At 46.7% G+C, this 17,282-nt stretch overlaps 1 protein-coding gene across 3 annotated transcripts in view; it reads right to left on the bottom strand.

The window, feature by feature from the left end:
* Erg (ETS transcription factor ERG) overlaps positions 1–14,724 on the bottom strand; it is a 206,842-nt gene extending 192,118 nt beyond the window's left edge. Inside the window, exon 1 of one of the 3 annotated variants that reach the window (XM_085685820.2) lies at positions 14,633–14,724. The gene's annotated coding sequence lies outside the window, so the exon portion shown is untranslated. Of the gene's footprint in view, positions 1–13,674; positions 13,796–14,632 lie in introns of those variants that run through there. The other 2 variants (XM_085685821.2, XM_087898841.1) reach the window with 2 other exon arrangements.
* Positions 14,725–17,282: the final 2,558 nt, after the last annotated feature.

Below are 17,282 nucleotides of genomic sequence, written 5' to 3'. Positions count from 1 at the left end.
GAACCACAGAGTTTTCAGCTGGCTACAAACAGCCGGGGAATGCAGACCAAACCCCAAGCATGTACACAGAGGGCTTTGACATGTGGTACACTCGGAACCGCCTGCTTCTCGTGTCCAGGCTCCAGCCAACTGGCAGCAATCAGACAGGACACTGGGGCACACAGGAAATCTAAAATTAGGGCTTACTACCTCGCATAGAGGATTTATGGGATGGTTTAATTGCTAGTTTGGAGACTAAAACCTGGACTGGGAAGGTGAAACCATTTTTCTGGACAAGCCTAGGGAGCCACAAGCACCTTGCGACCCTCACCTGAAGCAAGAGAAGACATACATCTTCAAGGAACAGAGGACATGACACTGCCTCCTTTGAACTTGGGCACAAGCCACAGCCAAGAGCTGCTTCCTGCTCCTCTGATTCACAGCAGCAGGCAAACGTGTGTTTTCTGGTGGGAGCAGTCTTCAAATTATACACACGAGCAATAAAAAGTGTGTGTGTGTGTTTATGTGCACGTGCGTGTGCACATGCACATGCATGCATGTGTGTGCATATAAAAGCCAGCAGCGTCTTCTGTAATCACCCCCTATCCTATTTTTTGAGACAGGGTCTCTCAACGAACCTGCAGCTCACTGCTGCAGCTAAGCTGGCTGGCCAGCAAGTCCCAAGGATCTTTCTGTCTCCGTCCCCAGCACTAGAATTACAAGCCCATATTGCCACATCTGACATTTTACACAGGTCCTGGAGAGCTGAGATGTACCCTCAAGCCAGTACAGAAGCCACTTGACCAAATGAGCCGTCACCCCAATTCTATACTGTGGTTTTAACACACCTATGTTCTGATTGTGACTGACGCATGCGGTCAGCTGTGGGATTTTCCACTTGAGGCTTCACAGCACTGAAAGTGTCAGATTTTTTGTTTTTAGAGTATAAGATTTTAACATTGCTAGGAACTATAATGTAATAGCCAGGGCTACATACAATCATCTTTGTTAAATGGCCATGGCCCCTCTGTATTCACAGAAGCAGGTAGGAGGCTCTTCCCTGGGCTGCCGGCGTCCGTTCGGAGGAGCGGAAGATTGCCAGCCCTGCAATGACAAAGTCAAACTCTTCCTGCTCTGCCCTGGTTTCTCAAACACACTCTCCCTTCATGAGAACCTGGCTCTCCCTCCCGCATTTTCCTATTTTCAGCTCTTGGGTCATTTCTAGTAACTTCACTTAAGCGATCCTGTCGACTCCAGGGCGTGGGTGGTTGTTCCACTCTGCCATGCACAGTGCTCCCCCTCCGTCTCTGAGTCAGCTGCCTGTTCATGAAAATACTACTCTCCGATCATTTTCATAAGAATTTGTGCTGGCGTGGCCTTGTTTCCCTTGACACCGGACCAAGTGTTTTTCCCTTCAGACTGATTTTTGGTTGAAACTCGGCATGCCTTTTTCATTGCTGTTTGTTTTCTAGCCGATTTCCATTTTTACTGGAGGGCAAACATCAGTCAATGTGATCCAGCTGCAGAGAGAAATCAAGCCACACGACCTGCGTGTGGATGTCCAGGGTGAGCTAGGAGTCGTTGCGAAAGGCAGGAAATGAAGGCAATCCCACGCGTGACCCACTAAGCTATAAAGCGTGATCTTAGGGAACAGTCTTTCACAACTTGGCTTGCCGTCTGGTCTTGCACTATGAAAAGGACCCCGTCATCCTTTTGCTGTGAGAGGTGCATGACCAGTAAATATGCATGTTGTGTGTGCCTGCACCTGTTCATGTGCATGTGTGTGTGTGTGTATGTGTGTGTATGCGTGTGTGGTGGTGTGGATGCACATGGAGGCCAAAAGTGAATGTCAGGTGTTGTTTCTCAGGTGTGCTGTCCACCTTATTTTATGAGACAGGGTTTCTTGCTAGACCTGGAGCCCACCAACCGTACAAGGCTAAGGGTCTAACAACCTGCAGGATCCTCTGTCTGCCTCTTCAGCGCTAGAATTACAGACACAAACCACCAGCCCTGGCTTCTGACCAGGACGCAGAGAATCCAAACTTGGGTCCTCACGCTTGCTCTGCAAGCACTTTGCCAACTAAGCCGTCTCCCTAACCTCCATTTTTGTGGGTTTAATCGAGTCTTTTGGAGATGCAAAGGGAACTCTGCCCATTGTCTCTGCTCTATAACTGCCTGAGGACAGGAGTGTGAAGCACAGAAGACAAAACCAAAAGGGGGAGGGGGAGGAACATCTTGGGAGAGAAGGAGAAGGGGGAAGAGAAGAAGGGAGGGAGAGAGGCAGGGAGGGAGGGGGAAGGGAAAGGGAGGGAGGGAGGGAGGGAGGGGGAAGGGGGAAGGACGGAAGGAAGGAAGGAAGGACGGAAGGAAGGAAGGAAGGAAGGAAGGAAGGAAGGAAGGAAGGAAGGAAGGAAGGAAGGAAGGACGGACGGACGGACGGACGGAAGGAAGGAAGGAAGGAAGGAAGGACAACACACCAACCTGGAAAACAGGTCTTCCACTCTTTTCAAGTGAATGAGACATCCTTACTGAGAATCTCAAAAACAATCTTCAAATATACGACATGATTCTTATTTTTACTTGCCCGAGACCGAGAACAAACATTTAATCTGGCCTCCTTTGGGGGAAGAATCTAACCCAGACCCTCCTCATCTTTTCTTCATTCATCCTGATTTGTATCTTCCTGGAGAGGGGACTGCTCCCACACTCTGTCCCTCCCTGGGCACAACAGTCATCGCTGCCCCCAGAGTCCTGAGGTCATGCGTGTGAGTGCGACAGAATCTACAAACAATGTCACAGAGAGCTCTGCATGTAACGTATGGACGGAGGATAGTAAACAGAATAGATTCTCGTACTGAAAATCCCAGACTATGGATATTTGAATTATCAAAAACCAGGATATCCTTAAAAATCTCTGCCATCCTAAAAGGCAGCTTGTTTCTCTCCTCAGCTCTGAGGCCTCTGCCCCCTGTGCCCCCTCAAAGGGTCCTGATGCCCAATGGAATTGGCCAAAGAATACAGCACCTGCCCCAGGAAATCGGCTCGGGCAACCCCTCATTCCCAGACACACATTTCCATGAGAACCAGACAGTGAACAGAAAGCAGAGGCAGGGTATTCTGAGGGCGTGGTAGACCTGCAGCCTGACTTCATCAGACCCAAGGGCTTGCTTCTGTTCATCCCTGTGTGTGGACCGCAGGCACAACCCTGCTAACGGTCAGCGCCGAGGACAGTGGGCCCCACACCTCATGGAGGAAAGAGCCGTGGACAGAGACCAGTGCCAAGGCAGAGGCGGAGGGAATGGGAGAGGCTCAGCCATAATCCGTGATCGATGGCTTTATGAGGTGATGCGACTGGGTGTCACTTGTGATGTCACGGAACTCGCCCACGCATCCCCTAACATATACATTGCTCAGCCTGGAGGGAAAACCCAGCCCCACGGCTGCTGTTACCCCAACTTTAACTAAATATAACAGCTCATCCTGGGCTTTTCACACTCATACGTGTGTCCTTCAGCTGTACGAGCCGGTGATCTTGTATGGAGCAGTCTGTTCCAGGGTCTTCCCCGACGGTGCAGCACAGTGTCAGCCCACACAAAGACCCTCCCAGTGAGGGCACGGCCAGTGTGGGGACCCTGGTTGCTGGGATGAGACGCTTTTTCCAGAATGACTGAAGCACACATGTCTTCCATCAGCACAGTCTCATGTTCACCGTGTTTAGGTCGCTGGCCTCACATGTTTTTGTGTTCACACATGTTCGCTCACTGACTGTCACCCAAGAAACATTTATTTAAGAAGTCCTGGTGTGCTCTGGTCTCCTCGATACAGTTTGGATTTGAAATTAACTTGTCCTCCCAAGGCAAAATGAGCTACATGAATGCTGCACAAGCATCTCTCTCTCTCTCTCTCTCTCTCTCTGCCTGCCTCTGTCTGGCAGCCATTGTCACACATTGATGACACAGGCTTGAGCTCAGGATGTCAGCTGGGTGGCTAAGGGTTGACATGCAGGCCTGAGTTCCATCTCCAGCACCCCATAACTGGAGTGTGGCCGGGAGCTCCAGTAATCCCAGCACTTGGCAGGTGAAGGGTGGAGGCAGGAGGATACAGAGTACAAGGCCAACTTGGCTACATGGCAAGTTCATGGTCGGACCAATACTAATCAGATGCTATCTTATAAATATATAAACACATACAGACAAACACCCACATATACACATAAACATACATACACATGCATACACATAGACACATAAACACGTATATACAGACACCCACATATATACATACACATATATATGTAAACACATATATAGAGACAGACACCCACATATATACATGCACACACATACACATATATGCATAAACACATATACACATACATACAGACACCCACATATATACATACACATACATACACATATATATGTAAACACATATACACATACATGCAGGCACCCATATATACATACACATACATACACATATATGCATAAACACGTATACACATACAGACACCCACATATATACATACACATACATACACATATATATGTGAACACATATACACATACAGACAGACACTCACATATATGCATTCACATACATACACATATATACGTAAACACGTATACACATACAGACAGATACCCACATATATACATACACATACATACACATATACATGTAAACACGTATACACAGACAGACAGACACCCACATATATACATACACATACATACACATATACATGTAAACACGTATACACAGACAGACAGACACCCACATATATACATACACATACATACACATATACATGTAAACACGTATACACAAACAGACAGACACCCAGAGAGCTGGGACTGGGCTATGAGACTCCACGCAATGCCACCATTTGAAGGCACAGAAGCCAACTGCCCATTTGATAAAGCGCTGCTCTTCTGCCTGCCCCTAAGTAATTGGCAATGACGCATCCCAGCCAGAAAGAGACATCTGATAGTGGGCCTAAAATTCAGGGGGATTTCTTTTGTTTAAAAATCGAAGGGCTAAGTCCTCTCCCTGAAAGTTGGGCCACCAGCAACTGTCTGAATGAGGTATAAAATCTGATACAGCGATTAGAGTGGAGAGAGGCCTTGCATATTTTACTTAACGGTTTTTTTTAATGGTTCTTTTATGGTACGCATGCCTGCCGGGAATAATAAACCAGAGCAAGAGAATGAAATCCCCTCAATGTGCGCTGGCAACAACAGGAACACCCACCTACAGGGAGCCGCGGGCTAAGAACGGATTCACTGCAGGCACCCGAGCTGAACACAAGTTTCTTACATGAGAGTGTGCGCAAACCTGCTAGTGAAGATTTGCCTCTGCACGGAAATTAAATGGAGATTTGACCCTTAACTCTAAAGCAAGCACAGTTTAAAGGGCAAGCTAATCAGTGACATGTCGCAGAGAGGACATGGGTGATCACAAAGAGAGACGGAGAGACGAGCCATTTAAATCAGCTTTGTAAGATCCATCCGTGAACTTTGGTTTCACATAAAAAAGGAAGACCCGATTTCCCTTGCACTCGCCGCTACAAACTGTGAAATCACTGTGTCTGGAAAGTGAATTCTATGCGGGTCCGGTCCGCAGCTAGTCTTTCATCCACGGGGGTACCGACACTTTAAAACATCTTCAGATGATAAATGGTATAGCGCTCAGGAAACACACAAAATGGGAGCTGTGTCATGATGCTGGAATTGTATTTAAATATCGGATGCCCGCTAATATTTCATGTGCATGAAGCTGTCAGGGCATGAGTCCCACAGAAGCAACACCATTTGTTACCAAGGATATAAAGTTTCAGTCTGAAAACAAGTATTTTTTCTGGCCCCTTGAAAGCATGAAGTTAGCATGTATGAGCCCTGAGTTCAATCCCCAGCACCACAGACTAATTAATAACAATAACAATAATAATAATAATATAGCATGAACTGACTCGATCGGGAATTACCAATATATTTCCTTCCAGCTGGGAACCTACAGATGCAGCATCCCAAAGATCCTGCATCTAGAGCATCCTGTCATGGGTGCAATCTCCTCAGCAAAACATATTTGAAGCCAAGCAATAGTCTTGGTTACATACTTACTATCCATATACCTAGTTAAAAGAGGAAGATACAGGTATGCCACAATTTATATGCTGAACGTGTTCTGTCGTGTTGATTTTCTACTGCCCTCACACTCGATGTGATGCTATCAGTGAAGATATGATCTATGATCTTACAAAATTTGTACTCTAGTGATAAACTTATATATTTAGCTCCTAGGTTGCTCACGGTCAACCTCAACCATAAACTGAGTGTTCTAGAGCTGTAATATCCAAATAGCAGCTGTGATGGCCCCTGGTGTGGCTGTGCTGTGGGTAGGACCCACATACTGGACCTAATACAGAAAAAAAAAAGACAATGAAAAATAAGTTACCAGTGCTGCCACATGAATTACATTGAAAATTATACTGGAAATTTTGAACAGGTGCTCTGTGAGCTATAGAATTAAAGTTTCTCATTCCATTTTTTTCTCATATATGTCTCCTACAACACTTTAAACTACCCAGGGTTTAAGTTCTGCCTCCCCTGCCCAGCACGGCTAGGATCTCCCACCATGAAGAGAGGCATTAGGGCCAGCTCTGTAGTTAGCTGTCACCGCCCCTGAACTGCAGCGGTCCCCGAGAGGCAAACCTTGCTGTTATGGAAACTGGGGGTGGCACAGCATGGCAAGGGTGCCCTGTGCTCTCTGGTGTCCCCTGTCATTTTCCCCAGCACTCTTCCTTCCCCTTCTCTGCCGCAGACTGGCTTCTTCCAGTTCCACTCTTGGGTTACTGAAGTTGGTGTCTAGTCTGAACCCTCCAAAATACAGGAGGGACCTGAGCATTTCCTGGATTGTGTGTGACACGGCCCAATGGCTCCATACTGCCCACACACCAAACACCCACAGAACCTGCCTCTCCCACCCCTCTGCAGACTACAGTCCCGCTACACAAGTCTGTCCAGGTCCCAGACCATCATGACCTGCTCGTTTCCTTGGCTTTGAAGAGCACTTACTGATTCTCCCAAGGCAAGGACTAGAGTGTTCAAGTCTTAGAACATGGACTATTGTTTTTATAACCGACCTGTCCCCAAAAAAGTGGTATACAAGGACATATGCAATTTATCGAAGTTCTTTAAGCTGCAGTAGATACAGAATATATAAAGTTGAATCTGAAGGGAAGCAATGGGGAAGAACGCAAGAGCAGATCTGCAGATAAGAACTCGGTGCTTGAAGGGGTCTTAGCTCCTCGCTGAGCAGGGTCGTCCATGGGTCTCATAAGATGAAGTCTACCCAGAGACTCAGACAATATTCTGAATACAAAGGCCAAAACTGAATCCAGTAGAAAGAAAAGACTACAGCAAGAAGTTGACCCCGCAACAGCAACCCACCCAGAGCATCATGCCAGGCTGTCTCTGCCACATCATCAATGAAAGCCACTGGTACCCATCAGACAGGAGGCTGAGGCTGGTACCCATCCACTTGTGGTCACCCTACTTCATGGCATACATGTGTGTGCAACTCCTTTGTGGATTGTGTGAAGTGTGCACAGTCCTTTTCCGGAAATGATGGTGTGTAAATCCACCCCATAATAAACTACCCTGACCAAAAGCAACATAAGGAAGAAAAGGGCTTGTTCTTGCAATCCCAGATTAAAGTCCAGCACTTGGAGGGAAGTGAAAGCAAGAGTTAAACCAGTCCAGAGCATGGCATCCACAGTCAAGAGTCTTAAACAGCCATACCTCAATTTCTATTCCCTTTGCCTTCCCTGGATTCTCTAGTGCACCAGGATCCCGTGTTAAATCCCATCTGGAGGTAAATATCACAAAGAGCCTGCATCTAGAGCATCCTAGCCTGGGTGCAACCTTCTCAGCAAAATGTATTTGAGGCCAAACGAGTTCCAGTCTTGGTTATATGATGAGCATATACTTAGTTGACGGAGAAAGTTACAGGCCTGCCATAGCTTTCTGGACTCAGACAGACAGGTGGACAGACGGGCTGCATGCTGGAATGTTCCAGAATTTCCCCATGAATATTCAACAGTTTGTCTAATCTCTCGATATATTCGGTGCTTTAACGATCTTTATTTGATTTAAACTCCCATTTGACCTTTAGGACAGTGCTTGAATAGGAGATCATTAAACTTAAAATATGCTTCCAAGCCACCTAAAATTAATGAAAAAAATTAACACGACTTAATGCTCAATTTTTGTTGAAAAAAATTAATGATGCTAAATGCATGCCATGCCTGTGCTCTTAATGTGCACACAAGTAGAGCCCCTACTGGATCATAGGGACTTGTGGAAAGGGTTCATTGTGTTACCTGCACATCTGCAATTTAGTTATGGTATTAAGTGGGCAGGGCTGCTTTGAGGCATTCTGCCAGCTGCGCGTATCTGCAAGTCTTAGCAAAAAAAAAAGGAAGGAAGGAAGGAAGGTCGGATGGACAGAAAGACAAAATAGACTAGGTTTCATCACAGACTGTTATAACTTTAAAATGTTACAGAACTGTTACTACAGCTGCAATACATAATCCATAAATATCTCTCTGTCTTGAAGGCAGGGATTTGGGGTGGGTCTCAGAATTTAGGGTAAATGCCGCTCACATGCTGATCTAGCATACATTTTTTTGGAAAGCTTGCAATGCTTCTTAGATTCGATCTTAATTGTCATTATTCTTATTTAAGAACTCTGCAGTAAAGTAAATCGAGACTAGAAAGTCCTCTCCAATACTGAAAGGGCACATTTTTCTCCGCTTCTGCTTATTCCGTCATCCTGCTGCTGTGCCGTGCACAACAAAAACCGCAAGCCTTGCACAAGACAGGTTTAAGCTCCATGCATTACAGACCCAGATCTGTCCATCCCTGGTGGGAAGCTCACAGGATGTTAATGAGGACTTGGAAGCAGCAGGCGCTCAGACCGCCCTCCACCAAGGGCAAAGGAGTCTCTGCTTTCTGGATCGTTTAACTTAATAGTTGTCTGTTCGGATCCTGCGAGTGGCCAGTGTCTCTAGACATCTCCTTTAACTGGTGCCTGTTTTAATCAGTTTAGGTCCAGGCATTCACATCTTCTCCGCCTTTTCAAATGTTCCCTCAATGAACCACATTCAGTCTTAGGGTTCAGGGCTTCCCGTGTTGGATGGCGACCATCACCACCCTCCTACTGGGTCCTCCTTACAGTTTCTCTCCATCCCTTCTCTGAACCTTTCGCCCTCATTCACTGATGCTTCTAGCAGAACTCTGCATTGGTTACACACAGAGGCGAGTTTTCAGAGGAAGCCTCTGCTCCTAAAATCCCTGCTTCATAGGAACTCACGCTTCCCATCTCCGCCCTCACAGCTGAAAGCAGCAGCGTGGGGCCAGCATGCAGCACAGGATGTTTCTCCATCCATAATAAACTTGCAATCAGTGGGCCGGCTGCAAAATCTGCCTTGAAATCATCCCGGCTCTGCCTGCAGCAGTGCTGGCGGGATGCCGTGGTTTCACACAGCCAGTCCTGTACAGGGAGCCCTATAAGATTCTGACAAACTAAGGAAAACGCTTCATTCAGCATAAATCTGTCGGGGGCTTTTGCACGTTCCTAAAAGGCCCTGCCACATCTAAGTCCTGTCACTTTAGCTTTCTGAAGTTCAACAATATCACCAACAAACCATCCCACTCTCCAGCTAGTGAATTCGACCTTGGGTCCCCTTTCCCAGTCACGCTCATCTCTGCCCATCCTGATAACTCAGGACAGGTGGTGCATGGACAAACCTCAGGCAGTGCTGTAACTTACCTGTCCAGGAGAAGCAACTGCTCTTAGCCTCCACAAACACCATCACCAAGAAGGACCATTGCCTTGCAGAAGCCCCAGGAGCGGAAATAGACCAGAAAAAGACCATTTCCCCTACAATATTTTTTTTCCTTTTGGCCAGAAGATCGGCAGGAGAGAGCCACTGGGCCTCAGAGACAGAAAGCGGCTGTAGCTCCCAAGGTTCTAGCGTCCAGACTGCAAGGGACACAGCAGCTGTCCTGGGGCATGCAAGAGGATGATCCCATCACTGTTCCTGTCAGCTGTCGAACGAAGGCAGTACGCAGGTACCACACCTACTGGAGCTTAGGTCTCTCTTGTTATCCAGAAGAGCACAGAGTGCCCACAAGTGTCTATCTTGGTTAACATGGAAAGATATTCAGAACCAGCCCGTCCCACCCTAGATGCGGCTACAACCATACACTAATGAACCTTCCCGCAAGGATATTCATGCAGGCCTCCCTCCTGGTGGCCAGAAAAGCAGCCTTCTGCCATGTCCCCTGCACCTTTCACTTAGCAACTGTGGTTCCATCCTCAGGAATCTATACCCCAGCATTCCCAATCCGTGTCAAGAAAAATTTCATCGTTACACAAATAGCTAAGAGTCACTGAAAACAAGAAGATGACAGCGTCACTGAGTAAGACTTCTCCACTCTGCTCCCTGCACACAAAACTTCTTCACTTTCTGCAAGAACCTGGGAAACTTTGCTGAACCACCAAGTCATGTGAAAATGGGGCATGCCTATGTTTCAGAAGTCATCCTAGATCGGCCCATCATGTTTTCCATGCCGTAGGATGGTGCCTCTCTCTCTCTCTCTCTCTCTCTCTCTCTCTCTCTCTCTCTCTCTCTCTTTCTCATATTTTTGAGGAAGAGTTACTAGAAAAATATTAGTCCTACAGAGTCACATTTGAGATAAGAACACATGAAAGTCTAGTTTTCAGTTAACCAGTTCAAAAACAAAGGTTGCCTTTGAGCATGGTAAGACTTTGGCCGGGGTCAGATCTGGAGTCTACGTCTTCCGAACCAGAGTTCTAAGTGGTAGATAACTCCATTTAAACAGCCGGTTTCGTACACTTGTAGATCAGCGTCTCGTGCACAGCCTGCTGAGCAAGATGAATCTTCCCGCACGCACGCACACCACTCTGAAGCATACTTTGTTCTTTCTGCATTAAATGATTGTTTCCGACACGCAATCAGAGCCTTCCTGACTACACCAGGCACTACGAAAACAGCGGAACTTAAAAGTTAGTTTACATCCAAAACTGAGACCAAGAGCTCTGTTTTTAGACACACCCTTTAATTTCTTGCTGTTGTCTATGCTTTACTTGCACTTAAATTTAGGAAAGTAATTTTAGCTCTCCTGCCCGCCTTTGCTCAGGTCCCTAGATTCACAAACATGAAGTGTCGAATCCTCTTCCTTTGTGATACTAAAATGTGTCAGTTAAAAGGTAACGCTGGAGGGAGGAACCCACCCTGGCTGTTCTGCACAGCTAGTTCAGAGGAGAGTAAGTCAACAGGAGTCTCTGGGTGCCTGCAACAACTGCCTTGAAGTGACCAGCCAGAGAAGTCCAATACGGACGAGGATAACTAACAGCTAATAGCCTGACCGTGAATAAGGGTGTGGGAAATATTGAGGAAGGCATCTAAAGCAAGGCTGGTACTCTGTGAGAGCCACCCACTCCTGCACCGACAGACCTCAAAACACAACTCCCCCAGGTGACCACGAAGACTTCAGCCACCTATCTATTTAGATGCCTGGAGCACAGCACCTTTTTTCTCCAAAGGCTCCTGAGCCTGCTCTTTAAAGCGCTTCCAACTCACGGGGAAGGCACTTCTCTGGAGAAGTCCAAGGATCTACACATATAGGGAAAAGCAGCAAGAACCGCACGCACCCTGCTACATGGGAACCCCGCATCTTAGAAGGAAAATACAAGGAGGAAGAGGGGGAGAACAAAATACCTGTGCTCAGAAACACAGCCCACCTGCCAGAGGTGAGCTCAGTCTCACTAGGCAGGGGTTCTGTGTTTAATGGCCCTCGGTCCCCCTAGAAAGAGGTTGGTGCCCCTCTGTCAACACCTCCTGAATGGAGTCCTGTGACATAGCAGGCGGCCTTGACATTGATTCAACCTGACAAAGTCCCCCCCACACCCCTGGCTCCGATGACCAGTGCAAACCTGCGAACTTCTGTCACCAGGGGAATAGAAAAGGGTTTCGAAACATTAACTCCTGTGTATCTCAAAATAAAAGCCCCCTTTGATTTGAGCGTTTGTTAAGCTAGTCAGAAAAAAAATAAGAGCAGATATTGCTTTCAGAAAAGGAAGGGTTCACTTCTGATTATAAGGTATATTAAACAAACATTCTTCACGCAGGACTTTAGATTAACAGGTTAAGTTAAAACCTTTGGGGCATATTTCTGATACGACTTCTTGGTCATAAATCTGCTATGCTACTGAGATCTTTATCATAAAACATCTGATTTTTTAAGATGAAAAACTCAGCAAAGTTTTTTATTTAATGGCCACAAAACCTACGAAAGCAGGAGAAAGACGTTCACACACAGACTGCATACAGCTCAGTCATGCCAGCCATCTGATGACAAACGATTTTCAAAATTTTAACTGTGCTGGTCGAATCAATCACCTAGGGCTTGTGATAGAGCAACTGACAAACGTGGAATGGGCCATGATTCCACCTAAAATTTTTAAATCAAAATGGCGTTAAAGCATAAAGTTACAAAATTGGATGTTTTCAGTGGTACTAAAATTTTTATATTCACTAATATCTCCAAACTTAGAATTCTCGCTTTCTAACTCAGATGACAATTCTCTAAAGTCAGGGTCGCAAATCAGACTGGAATTCCAAACCACAGAGTGCTTGTAATGTGTCCTCAGTTTGTTTGGCTTTTCTTGACTATTTTCAAACTTTACATATTAGCCACAAATTGGTGCAGCACAACCTGTGTCCTGCAAAATTATTGTTTCAATATGAGTAGCTTATGGTTTGCCACCGTTAATTCATGTCTCTGGTTGGGATTTTATTGAAGGTGGGTATCCTGACTGCCCTGGGAGAGCAGGACCTCTGAGCCCAACACCAGCAGAGCAAAGGTTACGGCTAGGACTGTGACAGCTTTGGGTCCAGAGGCTCTGATTCCTTGAAGAGAAGGAAAGATGCTTGAAAAGACTTCAGTGGCCACTCAGCTCTGCCCTAGTGTGCCGCCCAGCCCAGGAAAGAAAACAAGCCTCTTCACTCTGTGGAAGTTTCCTGCACTTCCAAGTTATAGACACGTGCACAGTGAAATGGACTTCTGTGACAATCTGGTCCTGAGAATAAACGAAATTATCTTTACATCCACAAAGAATTTGTGAAATTCACATCTGCATTAAAACCTCACGTCTTTCTGGCAGTTTAGTCTGCTGTTAAACCACTAATAATAGCATTTAAGACTTCTCAAAAACAAAAACATAGACATCTGTCCACCGTGTAATAGCGATAATTAGGAGTTCAGAAGAAACCAACAAGGTTTGCAGATTAAAAAAAAAAAATACTACAGCCACGTTTGTAAACATGCCCAACTTTCCAAAGAAGGCGGTCACAGGGAGCACAAACTGTGGAGGTGAAGATGAACTGAAGACACACAACTGTAACCTGGTTCAGAGCTGAAGGCAAGGTGTGCTGCCACCCTCACCTAGGTGTCACCACCAGAGTCACCCACCAGCTGTGACTGACAGGCGGCCCTCCTTTATGGCCATTCCCCTGTCCCAGCACTGTTGTTGGAACTGACATGCCCACAGCCTCTGGCCTCTTGGTCACTGTGGTCCCGAAGGCCACTGCCACAGTGGACTTACCCAGAGCCCTGTGCTGCCGTCGGGGGAGGGCCTGTCCAGTTCGTGCGTACCCGCGCGTGTCCGCGCCCGTGTGTACCCACGCACATGCTGGGCCAGGCGACACTGACTCGCAGGGTGCTGACTGGCTCAGTTCATGGTGCCGCGCGGGCCTCGGGGAGGCTCCGGCTCCCGCCAATCGCTGAGCAGGGCCCCGGACAGAGGCGGCCCGGGGGCCGGGAGTGCGCCGGGGGCGGGGCAGATGCGCAGGATGCGGGGGACCAGGTGCAAGTGCGTGTGGGCGCGCGTGTGGGTCCCAGTGTAAGTGGAAATCCTCTACGCGGCAGGACTGTGTGCCCTCGTGTCCGAGAACGCCAGGGGGCTCGTGTCCAGGGGAGAGGTTTGGATGGCGCGCCCCTGGCAGGGTCAGCAGACTGTGGACTGAGTGGTGAAGAAGAGGAGGAAGGGGATGCTGCCGGGAGGAAGAGACAACCCGGAGGGAGCTAGGAGCACTGAGCCCGCCCAGTCCAAAGGAACCCAGACGCAATTCCGGGAGCCAAGCTGTGCAGAGAAGAGGGGGAACGCCAGGGAACCCGGCGGGACTCTGGTAGGAGGTGGCGCCACGGAGGTGCTGGCTCCTCCAAAGTCCTGACTGCTTTTAAGAAGTAGTATTGTAGTTTTACCCGGTCTGGTTACAACATAAAAGTTCAAGTGCGTGCGACTGCCGAAGTTTAAAGCAACCCTGGGGCTGCCTTGAACGCTGGCCGAAAGGTCTGTCCACAGAGAAAGATGTGGGTCCTGAGGGTCCCCTTTTCTAATCCAGGAACGGCTTGCAACTAGAATCAGCATTGGGAGGAGCCGGATGCTAGGATGCTGGGAGGGACAAACAGAAGCTTGGTGGCCGCTGAGCCTGGCCACTGCCCCTCAGATGTCTAGGTCAGAAATGAATTCGGACATCAAAATTCCAGAGAGTCCTACTTACCAGATACTCCTTCTCCGTCCTCCTGTCCCCTGAGCGTCACAACCTTCAAGGCCACTCTCTCTTCGAGGTCTCTAGAAACCGATCCCCCAGCGCTCTCCTGCATGTTCTCCCCATCCCGACAGAGTGAAAACTACCCATCTCCCTCCCTAACTCACTTTAACAGCCAAGAATTTCAACAAACAGCCAGAAAGAAAGCTAAGTCGTCCCCCCCTCAACACACGCCCCGAAAAAGGAGGTGAATAAGCACCCTTTTAATTTGAAAAATAGTAATTAAAACTCCTTCAACTTTTAAGCTACGCAACATAATCTATTAATTGGGCGCTATTAACATGCCGTTTTACTGAGCATAGCACACAGAAGTCCGATTGTGACAGAGGGGTGTTTTCAATGAAAGTGGAGTTATTTTAACTGCAGACTGTTTACTTTTCTGTGGTTTAGTCTATAACTTTCTCTTTTTCTTGCTTCAGAATTCTGCTCCATGAAGCAAAGCTCTTAGCTCCCAGACATTCCAAAAAGTCTGCCAAAATAATAGAAAAAAAAAGAGAAGGGGGGAGAAAAAAACACACAGAGACCCCCAAGTCTGGGTCAGGCTTAGGGTTGTCTGTAGGCAGCAGCATTATGCTCCTCCGCAAGCAGTCTGTAACTTATAATACTAATACTAATACTAATAATAAATAAAGTCACCAGGTCTCTTATTTGCTGGGGGGGGGGGGGTGAATAAAAATGAGTCTAAAGTAGTTGAATGCAGAAACTGTTTATTCTTAAACCTATGGGTTCCAATGTGACCTTTAGCCTTACAGATGCCAAAACTGGACTCATTGATCTAACTAGACAACAAAGTGTTTCCCTGTAAAACTGTCCACATTTATGAAATACTAGAAAGTGTCTTTGAAATTTCTAGACCAGCTGGCGCATTGTGGTGGTTCAGACACAAGCCCACCTCTCTCCCGGGGTGGACAAGAAGAGAGGGCAATAATGTAAGTATTGAAAATGAAGTTTCTAACATGCATATATCACCCTCTGCTTTGTAAGGCTGTGGCTCAAGTGTCAGGATGCACAAAGTCAGTGATCCAGTGGCATCTCTCCCTTCCTCATCTGCCTAGTCTTTTAGAATTGTGTGCTCATTGGTTTGTTTGTAACCTGATATCATGTAGCCCAGGTTGACCTCAAACTTACTGTGTAGCTGAGAAGACCCTAGACTTTGGCTGTCTGCCTCCTGGGTGCTAGGATTGACACTGTGCCTCACTTTACCCAGTTTATACAGTACTGGGAACCTAACCCAGGACTTAGTGTGGGAGCCAAGCCCTCTGTGAACTGAGCTACATCCCCAGTCCCAATGACACATGATTTACAAAGTCTTAGTTCATGAAACTATCTGACCTGCCTCTCCCCTTAATTATCAAAAGTACACTCTGGTTCTTTATTTCTGTCATCTAGCTACTTTGGATTGAAGTCCGCTGACTAGATTTCATTCTCTTGATTGTTAATTTATAAAACTTGCCCCAGGAATACCTTAACATTTAGGGGAGCACTTTGAAGTAAACAGACTCTGACCCCATCTGGGGAGCCTCTATATGTTTTTAACTCCGTTGCTGTCCTAGAACGTTTCTCAATTCTGCAGCCCGGAGGATAACAGTGATAGATAAAACCACAGAAGGGTGCATTATGGGCACTCATTGGCAAATGGGCATGGCTTTAAAACAATAATAATAAAGCGCCATCATTTAACAGAGGAAAAGCCATAATTTCACCAACCCAAGCTACAAAACACAATTTGCTACAAGTTCATTTGTGAGGTTCTCCCTCCTCCCCCTCCCCCTTTCTCTAAGGGATCCTATATAAGCACAGAGGGATTGCTTTAAGGAACAAAAACCAACTGGGGAGGGAGGGAGGGAAGAAGAGAGGGAGGAAGGTAGGAAGGAAGGCAGGCAAACACTCATGCTGAGCCTTTTCACAAAGCCAGGATCCTTAACTTGGAAGGACCTTGTAATCCAGAACCTTTGCACAGATCTAACCACAGCATCTCTGTAGGCTCATCTTGTTGCCATAATTAGAAAGTACTTTCTGTCTGCTCCTGTAATCCCTGCCATGACCTCAGCACTGTCAGGGTGATGGATGGCTGAGGTCAAACGGGAGAAAATAAGTCTGAATGGGGCAAATCCGTGAGTTAATTTGTGGGGTCCGTGGAACTCTAGTGCTGCAGATGGGCTCACTCCTCACACAGACTGAGGACAAAAGCAGTCATTCTAACTAACTGGAAGCCTTACTCTGAAGGAAGGCTTTGAGGAACGCTGCTTGACACATTCCAATAGAATTAATATTTTTTAAGTATCTCACCCAAGAGCTGTTCGTCTTCCTATATAAAGTTTTGTGGTCCATCTAATTCTTTTTAAAATCCCTTTTATCTGAAAGATGTTTTGGATTAATTTAAGTGTTTGTCACTGGGTAATATCAAGTTCCTTTTCAGTGGAGTGTCTTGCATTGGGTTGTCACACCTGTTAAATATAAGCGTCTTTTTCTTTTGATAGTCTAAGAAAGGCCTTAAAAGGTTTATGTCCTTCAATATGGAGATTTAATTGTTCTACCTATAATAAAAATAATCCCTATAAACTTCAAATTGGGGGTATTTCAAAGCTGGAAGAACTATTGG

This window comes from Myodes glareolus, chromosome 2 (assembly GCF_982192425.1).
Source record: "Myodes glareolus chromosome 2, mMyoGla1.1, whole genome shotgun sequence".
In the NCBI taxonomy this organism is placed as follows: domain Eukaryota; kingdom Metazoa; phylum Chordata; class Mammalia; order Rodentia; family Cricetidae; genus Myodes; species Myodes glareolus.
This window is presented reverse-complemented; position numbering and strand designations above follow the sequence as displayed.